This window comes from Heteronotia binoei, chromosome 7 (assembly GCF_032191835.1).
Source record: "Heteronotia binoei isolate CCM8104 ecotype False Entrance Well chromosome 7, APGP_CSIRO_Hbin_v1, whole genome shotgun sequence".
Classification (NCBI taxonomy): Eukaryota; Metazoa; Chordata; class Lepidosauria; order Squamata; family Gekkonidae; genus Heteronotia; species Heteronotia binoei.
In genome coordinates, this window is record NC_083229.1 from 71,228,404 (window position 1) to 71,242,413 (window position 14,010).

General features: G+C 41.2%; 2 non-coding genes across 2 annotated transcripts; one reads left to right on the plus strand and one right to left on the minus strand.

Moving 5' to 3' along the window:
- The first annotated feature begins 8,355 nt into the window (after positions 1–8,355).
- TRNAA-AGC (transfer RNA alanine (anticodon AGC)) lies at positions 8,356–8,428 on the plus strand. The gene has a single exon. It is a non-coding gene; the product is annotated as a tRNA-Ala (tRNA).
- Positions 8,429–8,914: 486 nt separating this feature from the next.
- On the minus strand, positions 8,915–8,987 carry TRNAA-AGC (transfer RNA alanine (anticodon AGC)). The gene has a single exon. It is a non-coding gene; the product is annotated as a tRNA-Ala (tRNA).
- Positions 8,988–14,010: the final 5,023 nt, after the last annotated feature.

Genomic DNA, 14,010 nt, shown 5'->3' on the forward strand with positions numbered 1-14,010 from the left:
CCAGAACTAGTCCAGCCATTTGCAAGGGACTATGGATGTGATCATCAAAAATCAAACAGTCTCCATTTTCCTCAGAGCACTGTCTTCATTGAAGCATTGGTCAGAACAGTGACGATGCAGTTAAAGAAGAATGCAGATCCATATAAAGCAGGGGTCCTCAACCTACGGCCCATGGGCCAGATGCGGCCCGCTGAGGACGTTTATGCGGCCCGCCGGGTTATGGCAAAATCAGACCGGAAGTGACGTTCGACCTAAACTTGCGTTAGCAACGCACACTTCCGGCACTGGGCTGAGGCGGCGGAGACAGAGTGTGAGGTGATACCGAGGTGAGGTGAGTTCCTAGGCCAGGGTGTGTGGTGTGGGGAAGGGAGAGAGATGCAGAAGACGGAGACCTGACGGCCCGCAGCCTTGTACAGTAACGGCAGTCCGGCCCTCCAACAGTCTGAGGGACAGTGAACTGGCCCCCTATTTTAAAAGGTTGAGGACCCCTGATATAAAGGGTTGATGGAAGACAGAGCTGCCACCATGCTTCCTACATCTCTCTTCATCCTAGGCTAGTTGAGTTAGATTAGAATACTATCTCTACTCCAGGGGTGGCCAATGGTAGCTCTCCAGATGTTTTTTGCCTACAACTCCCATCAGCCCCAGCCAGCATGGCCAATGGCTAGGGCTGATGGAAGTTGTAGGCAAAAAACATCTGGAGAGCTACCGTTGGCCACCACTGCTCTACTCTATCCTATCCAGAAAGGAGTTCCTTTAAATAAAGGATAGGATTCATATTTATTTACTGAAGTTAAAAGCAGGCCCTGTGTGCACTTTGTTTCCTGGCAGCCAGCACAATATTCTGTCATGCCATGTGCACTCTGCCTGACAGTACAGTGGGTTATATTTATACCCAAAACAAAATGACATTTTTTAATAGGAAGAAAGCTTGTGATTCGATTGTTATTCCTCATAGCGAAACATCCTTGCTTCTGCCCAGTGTGAGATCCAGTGTAGCAATAAGCAACAGACAGGTAAAAGCCATGGCAAACCTCCCCCCCACAGTTCAGGGCCATTTGTGTATCTCAAACTACCCCATTTTTGTGGCAATCTTTAGGCATCTATTTTTCTACAAATGTTGAGTAAATTGGACCCTGTAACAAATTACTCTGAAAATCAATTGAACAAATGGTTTACATATAATCTCTTATAGTTCAGGAAGATGGCAGTAATAAAAACAAAATTGCCTCTCAGATCTATGTTCATATTCCTAGCTTTGCAGTTAACATCCTTGACAACCCTGAAAATGTCCATTTTGAGTGAGTTCATTTGAGGAGGAATACAAAAAGTTATACCAGTTTTGTATGAAAAGGGAGGACTCAGAATTCATAATTTGTAGTTATCATACAGCTGAGCTCTTTGCTAATGCATTGGTTCAGAGCAGGGCTGAAAGCAAATAGACAGGAGGAGGGAGGGAGAGATGGAAATAAAGCAACTTTAAATGCATTCTCCAAGTTGCTGGCTGGCTTGTCTTGGAGAAGTAATTTAAAGAGAAAAATGCCTTCTCCAAGCTGGCCACCAGGGTGGTGGGGGCTTCAAGAGCCACACAATATGTGTGAAAGAGCCACATGTGACTACGAGCTGCAGTTTGGCCACCCCTTCTTTCAGAGATTTGAAAAAAAAACAAGCTAAGCAGGAATTAGAATAAAAAAGAGTGGAAGTGCCTCTTAAGATATGTATTGGGCAAGAGACACAACTGAAGAAAACATGTTTCACCTTCTCTACATTTGGGGAATATATAATTTGATATTGTCCCTTAAGTGCTGTCTACTGAGACTTTGGTTGACTTGAAAAAACTAAGACCTATTTAATAAATGGTTTCATGTGGATGTATCAGTTTTATGGACCTTCACAAGGAAGGGACCATGTTATTCTGAGAATTTAAGACAAAATTTAACCCTGTGAGTATCTTTTATGAGTATCTTCAGATCAGATATGGCATCAGGAACATCTTACCATTGTATGATGTAGGGCAAGGGCAAGGGTGTCAAATGTCTGGCCTGTGGGTCACAATCGGCTCACCCAGGGCTTTAAACAGATCTGCAAAGTGCTTTTCTCCCCCTCCCCCCTTTTATACTCACCCTTTGAAGCTCCAAGGCTGCTGAAGTCCCCTGCTTTTTCTTCCTTGTCTTTGCTGGCTGCAGCAGGAAGCAAAGCTGCAAGAAAAACGCGGAATGGATTTTCCATTAAGGTCTCTGTGCCTAGATAGATAGGGCCCAGAGACCTTAATGGAAAATCCTTTCCAGATGTTTCTTGCAACTTTGTCTGTGCTGCAATGTGTTTAAATGGAGCAGAAATCAGTTCCACTTTCAGCGTTCCTATAGTCAGCTGAAGCTCATGCTTCCTTGAGTTATATCCTAGCAAATAAAGGGTTGATGCTTTGAACCAGTTTGTCTCTGCTGAATGGACCTGACCTAGTGAATACTCTAACTTGGGAACCCACTGCCAATGGGGGATATTACACTGGAGAGCCATTGCCAATCCGATTAGACTGGGGGGTGGGGGGCTTGCAATGCAATTTCATTATTCCCAGACTCAGGGCATTTTATATTTTTAGTTTCTGCTGTGATCCTTGTGCTTTTTCTTGATGTTTTATTTTCATAATTGCATTGCTAAATCCCACTATTTTCTCACCTTTCCATTTTAAATGAAATATAGCAAGAGTTTTAAGCATATTTGTATTTTAAGTTTTAAAAATATCTTTAATTGTGTTTGTCTGTGTCTTTTATAAAGTTTTTATCTCCATTACCTCACATTACATTTTATGACTCACATGGCCCGGCCCCACAATTCCCATTTGTGTCAGATCTGGTTTGCCTAACAAATGAATTCAGCACCCCTGTCTAGCTACTATGTGACACTGGCCACACTTCAACAGCAAATGGACATTAGTTGAGGAGGATTATGGTCTTCATCTCAGAAGGAGGCTGCAAAACTCTCCTTGCTGAAAAGGTTGCCCTAGAGTAGTCAGGTATTTATAGTATTTTTTGATAAAATGTAAACATTCTTTTATTGGATAAGAATGAACATAATTAATTACAGATACTACTTGAACAAATTGGTTTTCTGTACTGTTATAAATTATTGGCTCCACTGAATTGTTAGTGTTTCAGGGGTATAATCTGAATCTAGACATTTATGGTGAAGTCTGGTGATTTATCTTTGTGGACTAGAAGTAAAAATGGGGCATCAAATCCTGCTGAGTAGCCTTGGTGGAGGGAACATTCATTTTCTGCAGTGCTTCCAATCATATTGATAAGTTGCTTCCAGAGCAGGGGTGGCCAAACTGTGTCTTGGGAGCCCCCACCGCCCCCATTGGCTGGCTTGGAGAAGACATTTGTCTCTTCACATCACTTCTCCAAGCCAAGCTAGCCAGCAGCTTGGAGAATGCATTTAAAGTTGCTTTCTTTCTACCTCTCCCTTCTTCCTCTCTCTCCCATCTATTTGCTTTCTTTCCCCCTCACTCCCTTCATGTCTTGCAGCTCTCAAACATCTGGTGTTCGTGTCTCAGATATCTGATGTTTAGTCTATGTGGCTCTTACATTAAGCAAGTCTGGTCACCCCTGCTCCAGAGGATGCTATATGAGGCAATTGCTGCTCCCCTTCTCTAGTAACTTGGGATGTTCTGCAAATTTCCATCTCGTTCTTTGAGCTATTAAACATTTGGTGGCAGTTGTTGGGAAAGAGCCATGGATTCATAGTGCAGTGTCATCAGTGTGCTGGTAACATCCTGTTCTAGTTTTCATTGCTATCAAATTCATGAACAGCAGTTCCGTCTCCATTGCCTGGTTGATGTTATGACAAAAAACCAGTGGCGGCACAGTGAGAGCAAGATAGAAAAAACAACTGTGCCTGAAAAACAAATTTTTTGAAGCCGTCTTTTGAAAAAATGTCTAGAGAAATGGGCGTGTGGAAGTGATGCTTGGAGAGCAAATAGTAGTATTTGGCTTGCGAAAAAGCTTTGTATAGTGGAACGTAAATCTTCTAGCTGGCAACCACGTGAAGGAAAATTACCATTTGGAGCCGAATCCTAGATATTGACTCTTATTTGTGTATTGAACTTTGGACCTTCTGGGACTTGTGAAAGAAGAAAATGATTGAGGAGTCATACAGGAAGAATTTTTTGTTGCTTTAAGAGACACTGAAGTTTTGGAATTATCTGTCTGATAATATGTCTTTTGTAATATGTCTTTTGCATTTGTAGTTCAAATTCAATAGAAAAATTTCTTAAGTGATTAGTGAGTTTTGTTTTTCAGGCGCAGTTGTTTTTTCTATCTTGGTGTTACGGGCTGGACAAGGGAGATGATGAACAAAGCACATTCTGTATTCCAGTGAGTGGACTGATGATTCTAAGATGGTGAATTTACTGCTGGGTGAAGTTCCACTCCTGAATGTTTGAGTTTACTCCTGTACTAGCTAGCTCGCTTGCTGTGTCCTACTAGTTAACCTCATGGAGGCTTAATATATGAAAGTGGGTAGCTTTCATGGAATGCACAGTATATAATATCAGGTAAATAATTTCCAATTTAGCCTCTACTAAAAAAGTAAGATGTTTTTTCTCCAGGCTGTTTGGCAATTCCATGGCTGCTTTTCAAGGGATTTGATAATTCTGGTTCTACTGGTTCTATAAAGCCCTAAATGGACACAGTCCCACATATTTTAATGAAGGAGCTGTGCCCTGGTTCCTTCATTTTGAGAATTTAGATGTACTAAAAACAGGAGCTTCTCTTGATAGTATTACTACAGTTTTGTACCAGCCTGTGCAGGAAGCCATGTAGTTAATCTGATCTGTTTGGTAGTTGTAATCCTAGTAGGGTTGCCAACTTCCTGGAGAAAGAAAAAATTCCCTTATTTTAAATAAAGACTTAATGGTGTATTATTTAACAAGTTATGCTATTTTTCTCCATGTCATGAACAGCTTCAGCTGCCTGTTTCCACATCTTAAACCTCTATTAAAGTGACCTGACATTTTCCTCCTGATCTGTTGGCAACACCAATTCTTAGACTCTTGTGTCGAAATTTGGTAACTATATGGATGGTTAATATCTTTGTACTTTATTGCTGATTCTGTTTTTAAAAAGTATATTTGTGCATCATCTTGTGGTAAGAGAATGCTGATTAATGTTTAAAAATTGATGCAAAGAGTAGGTCATAAACAGGATTGTGCAGTAATCATTAGTTTCTTCTAGCTACCTCCATTCATCAGACATTTTTATTTTGCTCAGTAACAAACTATGACCGAAAATCTTTTCATACAACAATATTGGCTGCAGAACTTTAAGAAATTACACTTTTGAATGTTTTCCCTATTAAAGCATGCAGAAATACCAATGGAGAATGCGGGCATCAATCCCACTACCTCTCGCATGCTAAGTGAGCACTCTGCCATTTGAGCTAATTCCCCCTCATTGGAGAGATTATATGGCCTTTGATGAGTTATCTTCCTTGTCACTGGCAGATCAGATCAGTAAGCATTCCACTGAAACACGTTTCAGGCAGCAGATCCAAGTGGGCAGCCGTGTTGGTCTGAAGCAGTTGACTAAAGTGGGAGTCAAGTGCATCTTTAAGACCAACTGTCATGTTCTCAGGGTGCAGGCAGACAGGAGTCCAAAGCCAGTCCAAGGTCAAAGTCCAGGAAGTCAAGCAGGAGCCAAGTCACCAATGCAGAATCACAAACCAGAATCAGAAGTCAATGTCCAAAAGCCAAAAGGTCAGGGTGCCAAGGAAATCAAGCAGGTCTTCAAAGAGGTAGCTGTTTTAGTCACAATAAATCAGTTTGCTTTTAAGGCACCATAAGACTCCCTTTTGTTTTAGAGCAGTAATACTCAGATTTTTGAGGCTTAGGACATACTCACCTTGAAGCACAAGCAGAATGATGAGACTAGGGTTGCCAACAGGCCTGGAAAAATGTATTGTCCCTTTAATTACAGGAATGGGATATTTTTCTGCAGGTACTTGGCAACCATAGGTTCATCTGGGCTACATGCTGTTGTAACTGGCGGTGTTTCTGGGGATGTAATTTTGCACCTGGCTACTGTTGGTGAGTCTGGAGTTGTGGCATGCTTGTGTACACACACACATACACTTCAAATGTGAAGCCTGCTATACTTCTGTTCTAGGGAAGTGTAACCTTATGCCTGCAGCTAGGGTTTTTTGACTGCCTCAAGAAATCTTTAATCACAAATTAAACCTTAAATTGACGAGATCTGCAGTTTATAAAGAGAACTTATATAAAATTGTTTACCGTTGGTATCTTACCCCGGCCAGACTAGCAAAGATATATCCTGACTATAGCAACAAATGTTGGAAGTGTAAAAAAAATTAAAGGATCCATGTTTCACATATGGTGGCAATGCGATCATGCAAAAAAATACTGGGCTTTGATTAATACATGGATCAAAAGAATTCTTAAAATTAACATACCTCATACGCCAGAATTGTACCTTTTAGGAATCTGTAGAAATAATCTTCCTAAGACCACCATTAAAGCTTTATTGCATATAATCACCATAGCAAGAATTCTTTATGCTAAGTATTGGAAGACAGCCACAATACCAAATAGTGAAGAATTTATCACAAAATTACTAGAAGCCGCAGAGATGGATACATTGACCACAAGATTACAAGAGGGTAATATGCAAAAATGTAATGAGACGTGGGATCCAATTTATTGTTGGGTGAAAGATAAAGGTGTAAAATAGGAGCAATAGAGATAGTAAATAGATAGACCCCGAATGCTCCTGGTATGATTGGAGATGCTGGAATGTGATATGTTTATGTTATTTTGGTTATTGTTATGTTGTTACTTTGTTATTTTGTATGTTATGTTGTAGTTGTTTTGCTTGGTTGTTGTTTCCCCTTTTTTCCCCTTGTAAATAAACTTTAAATTTGTAAAAAAAAAAAAAAGAAAAAGAAATCTTTAATCACAAATTATTTGCCTTCCTGCTCTGAAAAAATTCAGCACATTTTCTTCAGATAATAAGGAAAAGTCAAATAGTGAGCATGTGTATGAAAATTTGTATTACCTCTTAAGTACTGAATATATAGGAGCCCTGTAGTGCAGCATTGTAAGCTGCAGTATTGCAGTCCAAGCTTTGCTCACAACCTGAGTTCGATCCTGGCGGAAGCTGGGTTTAGGTAGGTGGCTCAAGGTTGACTCAGCCTTCCATCCTTCTGAGGTCAGTAAAATGAGTACCCAGCTTGCTGGGGGAAAGGTGTAGATGACTGGGGAAGGCAGTGGCAAACCACCCCATAAAAAGTCTGCTGTGAAAACGTCATGATGCAATGTTACCCCAGAGTTGGAAACGACTGGTGCTTGTACAGGGGACTACCTTTACTTTATTAAATACATGTTCTATGGAAAAGAAAAGAAGAGGGAGTGCTGGATTTGTACAACTGAAAATGTATTTGGATCTATATTTCAGCAAGAAGAAACAGAAACTAGAAAGGACAAAACAAGATATAGTGTACTGTAGTTTCCTTTTCCCGCTTTGTAGAACAATGATTCCACATCTGCTCTGTTTTTTTTCAGCACACTTCTTCGCACTCTCATATTTTCTCTTCTCTCTGGTTCACTTCTGTTTTTATTTTTCCAATGGCATGTGAACTTACAATAAAGAGAGGCTACATGCCTTTTATGGTATTTAAAATATTATTAAACTCCTATAGCCAGACCCCGGCCATTTTGAACACCAATGTTGTCTGGTAATCAAGACTCAAGTCCAGTACATTGTCCAATATATAGCTGCATATGACTGTTTTTCTTATTTCTGTACCTGTTTACCTGTTTGTTTATAATCTGATATATGCCAATAAAGGCTTTTTGATGCAAGATTAAATCACCAACCTGCAAGATTAAAATGTTCGCACCATTTTGTTTTATTTTTAGTGTTGTGGCTTTTAATATCACTAAGATGTTTCCAGGTCAGCCAATACTGGAAAGGGTGATGCTTCTCCAATTGAGAGGAGGGGCAGATGTGTGTCTGAGAAAGAGCAGTAGTGAATTATAAACAGACTGGTGGAGAAAGAGGGGAAACAGAGAATTTTTAGTTGGAGTTTGCTAAAATGAGGTTGTTGGGGGGCAGCTGCCCAAGTTGCTCTGGGAAGGGTAGCTTCTGACTTGTCTTGTCTCCACTTATACTGTATTTGTAGATAAAGCAATTTTTTACCAAGTCCTCACTGCCCCTTTCATTTCGATAAGGTAAGTCTGTCTCTAGAAGTTTTCATTCTTTGGGAAGTCCTGAGGGTGTGATGTTTCCAGGACAGGCCATTTCCTGTAATGATTCACCAAAGGCTAAACCCTGTAATCTGCAGGGGGAATTAGCTCAAATGGTAGAGCGCTCGCTTAGCATGCGAGAGGTAGCGGGATCGATGCCCGCATTCTCCAGGACTGTTTTTTCTAATACAAAGGCTGTCTATTCATAGCCTGCTGGGCAGCCTCAAAGGGAACAGGGAAAGAAAGTAGATCAAAGGGCTATAGACTTTGTAGCAACTGATTTCCTTTTGTAAGTACCTGTGTTTTATGCACAGGAAGGGGCACTGGTTAAATGAAAATATTTCTGGCTCCTAACTGTCTACAAGGCATTCAGAGAATGGCTCAGAGTATGGAATGCTTGTTTGCCGAGCATGAAGTGAATGGACTGGTGCATGCAATTTTAATGGTTTGTTGTACCTCAGATATTCAATAGGAGTTTGCTTAAAATGCATAGGATCGTACTGGTAGATACATTTATAGTAATACAACTAAAACATGGTTGCTAGTTCCTTTCCCCTTGCATCTTAGGCTGTAATTTAAAGCAAATGTTTTGAAGCAGTATGCACCACTATTTCAAACGGATAGTATTTAAGCTTCTGTATAAAGCAAAAAACAAACTGGAGAATGCGGGCATCGATCCCGCTACCTCTCGCATGCTAAGCGAGCGCTCTACCATTTGAGCTAATTCCCCACCCACAAGTACTGCTGGAAGGCTGTGAATAGAAAGCCTAGTTGGAGAACAGTGTGCTAGGCGTTTTTAATGAGTCATCCTATGTAGCAGAGCAGAGACAGCTGAGTTTGGAAACAAGCAAGCAAAATCTTACCTATACAGCAGTTGATTCATGCAACAGGATTGCTTTCTCCATAAAGTTCCAATATTCCTTCCCCTCCCCAGTTTCTTAGTATTGGACAAAGCCAAAGCATTATTATTTTAGGTAGTGTTTATTTTGTGAGTTTTAAGGAGCAAGCTCTCAGATGCATCCCAGTCCTATGCATATTTACTCAGAAGTAGGGACAGTGGAATTCAGTGATCTTCCACATATGTGCAGTGCTGTAGCCTTAATATTTCATCTCAAATGTATAGTGGTACGACTCTGTACTTAATACTTATATCAAAGAATGGAAATGATTTATAAAGAGATTGTGAACATAGTTCCAACAGAGTTACAGCCTTCAAAACTCATATACTTCAATGGATTTTGAAGTGTACAACTGTGGATGGCTCAGTCTAGCTTGATCTTGTCAGATCTCAGACACTAAGCAAGGCTGGCGCTAGTTAGTACTTAGATGTGAGACCACCGGAGAAGTCCAAGGCAGAGCCAGGAAATGGCAAGCCACCTCTGTTAGTCTCTTGCCTTGAAATCTCCATGTTGTTGCCATATGTTGGCTGCAACATGACAGCATTATCCACCACCAACTGTTTAGTCCTGCACTACACGTGTCCTTAGGTTGTAGTGACTTATGGTGACCCTGTAGGGTTCTCAAGCCAAGAGACTAACAGAGGTGGTTTGCCATTGCCTGCCTCTGCATAGCAGTCCTGGAATTCCTTGGTGTTCCCATCCAAATACTAACCAGGGCAGACCCTGCTTAGCTTCTAAGATCTTATGAGATAGGGCTATCTTGGACAATCCAGGTCAGAGCTGTATTGGGCACAAGAAGTTACAAATATCAGGTACCTACACCTCACTTGCTTTGATAAGTACAGTGGTCTACCATTGAAGAAGATTTCAGCCACCAGTTGGGTTACTTGTCATGGCCAGGAACCTTTTCTTGTATTTTCAACTAATTTTAAAAATAGTATCTAGCCCTCTTACATTAAAAAAAAAATTGTAAGGAAAAGGAGGCAGTAGGTCACTGAATTGCTCTATGCACTGTAAAACCATGTCCAGCTATTACTAAGTATGTAGGTTGTAGAATTACTGGAAATGCAGGCACTCCATGGTATCATAATGAATCCTCAAGAAAAGCAAAATTTCTGCACTTCCTTTTTCTTTTCCCCTGCCAGTTATAGTAGCCACTTGGTTCCAACTGGCTGTAGCGACATTTTTCCTCAGTGGAAAAACATACATTGATATCTTGACCTGAGAAATGAGAACAAGTTTGCTGGTACTAATTATATACTTCAGTTTTATTAAAATCAAATGCATTATTGACATGTAATATATTCCTGAGTGTCCAAAACGTGGTACCTTTATTAAGCTTCTGATAATAAAAAACATTTGAATTTAGCAATTATTTTTTGCAATGGGCTGAAATAATTTATCAATGTTCAGAGGCAAGGTCAAGTTTAGACAGTATACTTTCACCTCCCTTTAAGACTGGTGGAGGTGTAAAACAAGGGTGTTAATTGTCTGCTTTACTTTTTAGAACCTTTAGCTATATAAAGAATCAGGGCTTTTTTTTTTTTTTTTTTTTTTAGCAGGAACGCAGTTCCGGCTGGCTTAGTGCCAGGGGTGTGGCCTAATAAGCAAATGAGTTCCTTCTGGGCCTTTCCTTTTTAAAAGAGCTATGCGTAAAACAATGGTGATGGCAGGGGGTGTGGCCTAATATGCAAATGAGTTCCTGCTAGGCTTCCCCCCCCCCCAAAAAAAAGTCCTGTAAAGAATACTTCTCCAGGGTTGGAGACAGAGGGTAGTGATAGGGGAGGAGCTATCCTGATGGCATGCCCTTACATGTTCTCTCCCTGATATTATTAACATCTGCATGCACCCCCTTGCCCAGAGGTTTGGGCTGGGATGCCATCAGTATGCAGATGACACCCAGCTCTTATCTGTTGATGGGCGGCCCGTCCGCCTCCACCCTGGAAGATCTGTCCACGGCCTTACAAGCTGTGGCAAGGTGGCTCAGGCTGAGTCAACTGAAATTGAATCCAACGAAGACAGGAGTCTTATATCTAAGTTGTCACGGTCCAGGGCGTTAACATAACTTTGGCTAAAGCAAAATTATATAAGAAAAAATTTGGCTAAGTCATTAAAATATAAAACATACTTGAGTACCTTTCACTATCACTTTTTGATAGAAAACACTTTAAAAATGACTTTGTTACCAAAACTGATTTTCTATTTTCAGATGTCCCTCTGTGTATATTGGATAAATACTAAATGAGTAGATATCAGTGAATATATCTGACATTAGAAAAAAAAAACAAGAATAGTTTGGGCTGATGCTCAGAAAAGATGGTCAGAAGGAAGTTTTCCATTCCAAATATTTCTTTGTATTATGCCTCTAGTCTAAATTGGATGCCCTTAAATGATGCAGACAATGTAATACTTGAACAGTCATTTGTAAAATTTCTATTAGGAAGCTGGTTCATACTAAAGAAAACTACAATAAGCAGTTACTATGGCAATAACTATATTAGTTGTATTATTGAAATGTGGAATACATTTGGCAGCAAACTTTCTTTGCAGCTTTCACTATTAACTTCATAGTAAGAGAACTAGTGCCCGCTAGGGCTTTTTTGGTAGAAAAAGCCCAGCAGGAATTCATTTGCATATTAGGCCACATCCTCGACATTACCATTGTTTCACATAGAGGTTTTTTTGTAGAAAAAGCCCAGCAGGGACTCATTTACATATTAGGCCATACCCCCTGACACCAAGCCAGCCAGAACTGTGTTCCTGTGCATTCCTGCTCAAAAAAAAGCCCTGGTGCCCACAGAATGGTGAAATGGGAAAAAAATCATGCTTCATCAAAATTGCAACATTTTTAAAAATCTGAAGTTTTAAGAAGGAAATTCCCTTTCTCCAGTACAATGTGTGTAAATTAACTCTGCTTATCACTAGGCTCTGTAAAGGAGAGCTTCATTTGAAGCTCACAGACTCCCTTTGAAGGTCACAGTTTCAAGGAGCATCAATTCACTGACTACATTTTATACAATCCTTTATAAAGCTGTGTGGAGGTTTGGTCTAACTTTTCTCAGAAAATGCTCTCTAGGCTATGAAATTGCCACTTACGTTTGGAAGTTTTAATTAAAAATAGTATTAGAAAATGCAAAAAATAATACATCAGTGGCACCTCTCTCCTATTAAACTAGCTAAAATGTATAAAGATGCTAATGACCAATCATGCTGGCTATTGTCATTCACCCGTTAATGCCACTTGGTATTTGAAATCACTCCAGTCTCCCAATATATAAAGACAGATGGACTAACATTCTGTCTATCTGAAGAAGTGAACAGTGATTCACGAAAGCTCATATCCTGCCACAAATTTTGTCAGTCTTTAAGATGCTACTAAACTCATGTTCTTTTCTACTAATAACCACCATTGGTTTTCAAGGAGATAGAATCAGGTGGGTAGGTGTGTTGGTCTGAAGCAGCGGAACAAAGTTTTAGTCCAGTGGCACCTTTAAGACCAACGACGTTTTATTCAAGGTATAAGCTTTCATGAATCACTGCTCACTTCCTCAGACACCATGAAATGGAAGTTACCGGTCCATATATAGAGGGTGGGCAGCGAATCAGCATACAGCATAATGAAAATCTTTAACAGATGCAAGGACCAAACAAGAACAACAGGCTTAGGTTCTCATTTGTTTGAGTTTAATTCTGGGGGGAAATGGTGAAATAAATGTCAAAATGTGTCATCTGCCGGCCACTGCAGCCTCAACTATAAGACTCTGAGGAGCTCAGGAGGCCGCTTACAGACTCAGCCAATCGCCACCCTTCCCATGGCGGCCAAGCCCCCTCTTCAGCGCTCAGTCGTGACCCACCCCCTACAGAAATGTCAGCCTGGCCATCTTAGAGTCGGTAGTTGGGGTGCACAGCACAGGACTGTGTCTCGGAGCTCCCTGCCATGTGGACTTAGGGCAAGCAACGAGGCACTATGGTGGTGAAAAGAGCACAGAGAAGGCACTTTGTGCTACAGGGTGACCACCTGGCATTAACACCCAAGGAAGAGAGCAAAGTCCATACTCTTTGGCTGACGTCTCCCATTTCAAAGCCGTAACAGGTACCCCACCATTGGAGGTTCACCCAAAGGGGCAACCATGTACTGACCGGTAAGCAAGGGCAAGGATCCAAAACCTGTCCCCGCACTCTCCTCACTTGAGGCTGGATGCCACAATAGCATCTCCTGCACTCAAGCTCAGCATTGAGTTTGTGAAGGGGTGGCACAAGCCATGGCTGTGCAACTCCATGGTCCCCAACATGCCATGGGAAACGATCCCAGGAAAGTCTCCTGTGAAGTGTGTTGGGGAATGCTTTTGTCATTTGTCTTGTTCCCACTCTCCACAGAGGGCAGGGTGTGTCTGTGGTGGTGGTGGATCTGGCAGCAGCTGCTCCTTTATACATGGAGAGCTAGCTTGCCATGTGACCCTGTAACTCATTTCCTAACAGAATTAGAACCTCAAGCAGGAGGTGCTGCTGTGGATGGATGGCCAGCAATCTGTGTCCACTTGAATGCAGGACAGGTGAGTGTAATTTGAATGGTACCAGCCTATGGCTCAAGAGGATTCATGGCAAGCCCTCCATCCCTATGGAACTGCATTTGCAGATGCTATCTGGGCAACACATCCATGCATGATGCTGTCATGGCACTCACGTCTGCTTGCCATAGCTGGGCAGCTTTACTTGACTGCAGGTGGAAATTCAACAAGGAAACCTATGGGTGTGGCAAGCCCCGCCTCACCAACTTGCTCAGTCTGCAGTTCCAGTCCTTCTCTTGAGGTGGAATGTTGCATCCTGCCAGCCCTAGTTCCACCTGCCAAGCCA